The sequence below is a fragment of the Pipistrellus kuhlii genome, unplaced genomic scaffold, assembly GCF_014108245.1.
Source record: "Pipistrellus kuhlii isolate mPipKuh1 unplaced genomic scaffold, mPipKuh1.p scaffold_m20_p_4, whole genome shotgun sequence".
NCBI lineage: Eukaryota > Metazoa > Chordata > Mammalia > Chiroptera > Vespertilionidae > Pipistrellus > Pipistrellus kuhlii.
Genome location: NW_023425540.1, coordinates 59494560 through 59501621, shown reverse-complemented (window position 1 = coordinate 59501621; position 7062 = coordinate 59494560). Strand labels below are relative to the sequence as shown.

General features: G+C 39.9%; 1 pseudogene; it reads left to right on the top strand.

Annotated features, from left to right (window-relative positions):
• The first annotated feature begins 3989 nt into the window (after positions 1–3989).
• Positions 3990–4566, top strand: LOC118703620 (annotated as a pseudogene).
• The last annotated feature ends 2496 nt before the right edge of the window (positions 4567–7062 follow it).

Sequence of the window (7062 nt, the reverse complement as noted above, 5' to 3'; positions counted from 1 at the left end):
TACATAGACTGAATCAATGCTAGGATTTACATTTGTAAAATCTGGTGAGTGGAAAATGCAATACATAGCATGGTACAGACATACCCCAGTTCCACCATGTGAAGTAAATGGAAGGAATATAGCTGGGATGTGATAAGTTCTGGCCTGCAAATTTAGCAACCAAAGTCTGAATTCCACCCTTTGCTATTAGGGTGCGATGCCTAACCCCCCCTGAGCCTCTTTGGCAGGTTGGTTTTCATAGACACATCATTCCTCAGATCCAGCTTCTGCTAGTGGCAAGTGACTAGACAGGGCTGCCAGAGACCTGCACTTAAGACTGCTTCAGAACCCAAAGAACCAAGATAGGGTCAACTGTCTTCCTGCCTCTTCTGATACATATATGTAGACTATATCCTCATTCCTTAAGATTTGAAAATATATATATTTTTTAAAACATGACATTTTTTCACTCAAATCCTCTCTCAACCATCCTACATCTATCTTCTCCAAGACAAACATGCTGAGTTTCTTCCTACATTTCTTATATTTAGGCTTGGCCATTCCGTTTGGTTTTCACAAAAATATATATACATACTTTAACAGCAAATAGTTCAATTTTGAAAATGATATGTATTTTGCCAAAGCCAGTTTGGCTCAGTGGTGGAGTGTCGGTCTGCAGACTGAAAGGTCCCAGGTTCGATTCCGGTCAAGGGCATGTACCTTGGTTGCGGGCACATCCCCGGAGGGAGGGTGCGTGCAGGGGACAGCTGGTCAATGTTTCTCTCTCATCGACTTTTTCTAGCTCTCTATCTCTCTCCCTTTATCTCTGTTAAAAATCAATAAAAAGAAAATGATATGTATTTTAATAAACACTGCCTTTAAAATTATTCAAAGTGTGTGTATACATTTTTGAGGGATACCCTGTATAGAGAACGGACTATTTACTATTGATGAAAGGTCTTAGACTTAATGAACTTGCTTGTTAACTTGTATATTTCTATTTCTGTTTAGTAGAAGAGCTAAACCCAAAGATTTATGCTTTGCTACACATTAAACAGTTTTTAGAACTAACTTAACTAATATTTCTTTATTAAGTTGCCTATAAATGTGCAAGCTTCTTATATGTTCTTCCAACCAGTATTAATATCTAACGGGTACCTTCTTTAAGTAATGACTTAAATAAAATCAATGACATATGTTCATTTTATTTTTGCCTGGGAAATCATGTTATTACCTCTTTGAAAATTATACTTTACAAATATGTTTTAGATTTCACATTCACATGGAATGCTAAAACACAGAGACCTCAGATAACCTTTAAAATACATTATTTAAATTTCCCTTGTGGAAAAACTATCTTTTTTAATATGCTAATCTGAATACTATTTGACTGTCCTCGAAACATATTTTAAAAGGTATAGTTATCATTGATCTAATATAATTCAACACCAGGAAATTACATTGGGAGCATCCTCAGGCTGATGGAAATTACATGTAGGCTGGATAAAGCTAAATAAAAATAAGATTTCACAGTTGTTCATATCACATTCTGTTGTATTACAGGTAAATTCAAAGGTTGTATTTTCTCACTTTATTTATAACTGGCATTTTAAACTAAGTGTTACCATCAGCAATAACTCTCGAGTCTAGATAAAAAGTGCTATACAAAAAGTCTGATTCTTTAGCGAGTGCTTTCTGGGGATGATTGATTTTTCAAGATCTCCTTCTCTATAATAATCTGTATAATATTCTAGGTAAGTTTATTCAGCAATTGCCAGTTAGCCACCTTTTTTTATTTTTATTTTATCAAGGCCGAGATTTTAATCTGGGCTAACATGCAAGATGGGGAGTTACCAAGGCCTACTAAAACACTGGCAGGTTCCAGGACACTCAAAATGCACATAATATCAGATTTCCATGTTGTACATGTGCAGGTACAACTATACTTACTCTAAGGCCTACCCAACCATGATGGGCTAGAAGCCAAATATACCAGTCAATTTTCAGGTCTCCCTCCACACACTTGCATCATTTAACAACCCAGGTTTTATAGGACGTTGGGTACAAGGGAAGGGCTTGTTCCTCAGCCTTATGGTCACCTGCCCAAGCCAGGATCCATTTAAATGTGAGCTTTCCCCTCCAGCAGCTCCACTCCCTCCAAGCCAAGTTGGCCTTGATGACCTTTGCCTCCACTCTTGGTGGGCTTGCCATGTAGTCATCATTCTTCCCATCTCAGTGGCACTCAGTGTTCAAACCCCCAAAACTCTCTTCGTTCCCACTTGGGGGAATCCTCACAACTCTCCTGACAGCTTCTCCCTTCACCCTTCAAAATGCTAACCCTCCAATCCGCACTCCCCCCCACCCGCCCTACACACCATTACCACCAATAACAAATCTATGTTCATCTTCTAATGGGCTAAAAACCTTAAAAAACAAATCCATGCTTAGCCCACTGCCCTGCCTCTGGGCCAGAGCATTCTAAGTTCACCCTAGCAAACACAGATTGTGAACTACAAGATGGGAGGCATTGAGGAGAAGGATGAGACAGAGATGAGGACCTCAGAGGAGGAGAGACAGCCTAGCCTGGGATGAGAAGGTAGGCCAGGGAGTGACATGTAAGAAAGAGAATGGTAAATGTCTCATTGCAAGTCTACAATGAGGAAAATAAGTTATTTCTCAATAAATTTTCAATACAGTGAGTATACCACTAAATTCAATAAAAATGGAATTTCAAGCTATTAAAATTGAGATAATGTCTCTAACACCTGAAAAGAACAAATGAACCTCAAAAATCCTCAAAGGGAAAGTTCATGTACTGGAATTGTTGTTGGAGGATGGATGTTGTCTCAATGCCTCATTTAGAAAGGTGGCTACTGCTGGGGACTCATTTACTCAATAATATGAGGGGCACATGACTCTGTAAAGTCTCATATCATATTTTTCTTCCCTCTGAACTCTCTTTCTACTTAGAACATGTCAGGTGTCTAAGCAGAAAGCTTATCTTTTGATGGGAATTTCCCACCATAACTTTGGTTTATACAGTGCACACATGGGAAGCATTTAAGCCCTGATGGGGTCCATAGTAATACTAGTGATTTAAGTGGATTACCTACAGGGAGTGAAATTAGAAATTATTCTATGAATGTTAAACATTCACATTATTTGTATCAAAATCAAACTGGTTGTCTATATTTTTTTAATTTATCCACTGATAGTTATGAATGTCAGGCCTTCTGCCAAGAACGTAGGACAGTGGAGGAAAAGACCCCATCCCTGAGCTCACAGAGCTTGCAGCCTAATGGGGACACTGAGAAAGCGCTGGGTGCCACAGAAACACATACCCCAGATGTGTGACTTCATCTGGTGATGCGGAAAAAGCATCCCAGGGGGAATGGATTTTAAGGCCAGAAATAAAAGGCATTTAATAATGGGTAGGAGTATTAGAGGCAGTATTATATTTGAAATCCTTTGCAGAAAATCCTTTTTTTAAATCTATTTTTTAAAAATATAATATGGCAGGAACATAGGAAGAGAAGGAATAAGTAACAAGACAGGCCGGAGACACGGGATGGCACCTGATATGCAGGACCTGTAGACCATCAAGCTTAGACCTTATCCCAGCAAAGTGAGATCTGATCATGTTTTCATTTTATCTGTTTAGATTGATCACAATGAGGACAAGTGATTTTGGTATAACAAAATTAGATATAAGGAATTCAACAGAAAACTACTGGGGGGAAAACAAAAACACAAAACAGTTGACAAATAATGCTGACTTGGATTAAAATGGTGACATTGAAAAAGGAAAGAAATGGATGGATTCCAGAGAATTTAGGAGGTGCTAATAATCATAGTTCATGGACAGAAAGAAAGAAAGAGAAGCAAAGCTGACTAGCATGTCTCTGAGTGGGAAGTGCTAATCATTTACTGTTAGAGAGAATACTGGAGGACAGTCTTAAGCTACTGATGATGAGCTCATTTGGGGGAATATTAAATTTGAATTGAGCTTTCCGCGCTACCCAGGGAGGGCTCCATACGGCGTTGTTCTCAGTTCCCACGTAACTTAAAGGGCAACTTCACAATGTCCAGAGCGCTTGATGTCCTGCAAATGAAGGAGGAGGATGTCCTCAAATTCCTTGCAGCAGGAACCCACTTAGGTGGCACCAACCTTGACTTCCAGATGGAGCAGTACATCTACAAGAGGAAAAGCGATGGCATCTACATCATCAATCTGAAGAGAACCTGGGAGAAGCTTCTGCTGGCAGCTCGGGCCATTGTTGCCATTGAAAACCCAGCTGACGTCAGTGTCATATCGTCCAGGAATACTGGCCAGCGAGCTGTGCTGAAGTTTGCTGCTGCCACTGGAGCCACTCCTATTGCCGGCCGCTTCACCCCGGGAACCTTCACCAACCAGATCCAGGCAGCCTTCTGGGAGCCAAGACTTCTGGTGGTGACTGACCCCAGGGCTGACCACCAGCCTCTCCCAGAGGCGTCTTATGTTAACCTGCCCACCATTGCTCTGTGTAACACAGACTCTCCTCTGCGCTACGTGGACATTGCCATCCCTTGCAACAACAAGGTAACTGCTTTTCGATCTAAATTTGAATTGAGTGTGATACCTGTAAGTAGAAACCTCAAGTGGACAAACAACTACTCAGAAGAAAGCCCAGACAAGAAATATTTTGGAAGTTGTCGATATAAAAATAGCACAGACGCCATGGAAACAGCTGGCATTGCCTGGGAAAAGAATACAAAGAAGAGAAGAGGGACAAGACAGAAGCTTGACCGACTACAGGAAAAGAAAAGAGAAGCCAGAGAGGCAAAAGAGTACCAGGAGTTCTCACCATGTCAGCCTAGCTTACTGAAACAGAGACCAACACGAATCCTATTCTACACCTATGTGAGTTCAATGATGGGGAGGTTAGGCCAGGCAGGGGAAGGTTAGGGAAGATGCCATATTGAGCAGGTGAGGACATATTTCAGGGTAGGATATGGCTCCCTCCCTACTGTCCTGCCCTATCAACTAGCTGGACTGACAAAGGGGATTATGTTGGCTGCCTTCTTCACATTGTGGCCACACTCAGACTAGATCTGTGTGGCTAAAGCATATTCCTCTGGGACCAAATAAAGTGAGAAGAAAAATGCCTGCAACCTCCAGAAGAGAAGACAATTGCCTCACTCTGATAGGTGCCTCGGACATTCACAAAATCTTTAGGCATGTAAACCAAATATTTCTTTCTAAGGATTAATTTTGTGAGTTTCTTTGTTTGCTTGTTGTTTTACCTCTATTTCTCTAGACCTTTAAAGCTTTGCAAATGGGTCAGAGTTCATATCAATTCCTTGCTTTACTATTAAGCAGGGCTCTTCTCCCAATAAAATGCAGGCTTCTAAATCTAACCAATTGTTGTGTTGTTGTTGTTGTTGTTTTGTGTTTTTGTTTTTTGTGGGGGTTTTTTTGGGGGGGTGCCTGTGATTGACTTTTTATTTTATTTCATTATTAAAATATTATATATGTGTCCTTATCGCCCCATTTTCCCCATCCCCCCACTCATGCCCTCACCCCCCACCCCCACTGTCTGTGTCCATTGGTTAGGACTTATATGTATGCATACAAGTCCTTTGGTTGATCTCTCCCCCTTACCTCCACCCTCCCCTACCTTCCCTCTGAGGTTTGACGGTCTGATCCATGCTTCTTTGTCTCTGTTTTTGCTCATCAGTTTATGTTGTTCATTATATTCCATAAATGATTCTTTATTAAGAGAAATAAAATTAGCCGAAATCGGGTTGGCTCAGTGGATAGAGCATTGGTTTGCGGACTAAAAGATCCCGTGTTCGATTCCGGTCAAGGGCATGTACCTTGGTTGCAGGCACATCCCCAGTAGGGAGTGTGCAAGAGGCAGCTGGTCGATGATTCTCTCTTGATGTTTCTAACTCTCTCATTGATGTTTCTAACTCTCTATCCCTCTCTCTTTCTCTCTGTAAAAAAAAAACACAATAAAATATTTTTTTAAAAGAAATAAAGTTGAAAGTTTCTCTCTCATCAAAATGAGTATTTTTCTCAACATTTGAATAACTCTACCTTAAAACAGATTCCTATTTTTTCATTCTTAAGACATCAGTGTTCTTGGCAGCTCACATTACATCATCCCACTCAATGTACTCTTCTTGTTTTTCTTTTAACATCTTGCCAAGAAAATTTAAAAAGTGGGTAACTGAAACTTTTTATTTCACTTTTAAAGTCATTTGATATTAAGATCAAATAAAATTCCCTCCACTGGCCAAAGTCAAGTCTATTTCCAATGCTGTTTAACCCACTCTTCTCCAAAGATTATAGTGCATATAGCTAAGTCATACAGAAAATTGGAGCATTTTAAGAACATATATTCTATGTAATACCTTGTGGAATATGTTAAAAATTATAAATTATTCAAAGCAAAAGCCAGTCAAAATCTGTTCCCCCATTCATCACCCCCATTTTTAAAAGCAATTGTTTAACTAGTATTAAAACACTAAAATTTTAAACTTGAGAATATGAACTTGAGAAGATTTTATTCTTCATTCAACTTCTAAGAGGGAGAGCTCTTTAGTTTCTTGTCAGGTGCTTCTTCCAAAAAGGATAAGGGATTCCTATTATTTTGTGGAACAGGAAACTCAAGAAGGAATTCAGAAATGGGAGAGACTAATTAAAGGAAGATCCTGTTTCTCCTCCCCTTAAATGCAGAAAGGCACAAAAGAATTAGAGTCACACAAAAATGTGACCCTCATTAAAAGCAAGAACGAACTGGATAATTAATAAAATCATGACTTGCCCAGAGTCCACCAGAGAGCTGAGGCAGCAGGACAAGAAGGTGAAGAAGTGAACTAAATTTCAGGTAAAAGGCCCCTCTGAGGAGAGGCAAAATGCATGAACTGCTTCCTTCACCTGTTGCAAAGCACAGCAACCACCTTAAAAGAGAATAAGTAGAAAACAGATAAAAGTTTAAGAAGTTATTAATCCGACCAGTGGAGTGGCTCGATGGTTGAGCATTGACCTATGAACCAGGAGGTCACGGTTTGATTCCTGGTCACGGTTTGATTTGACCG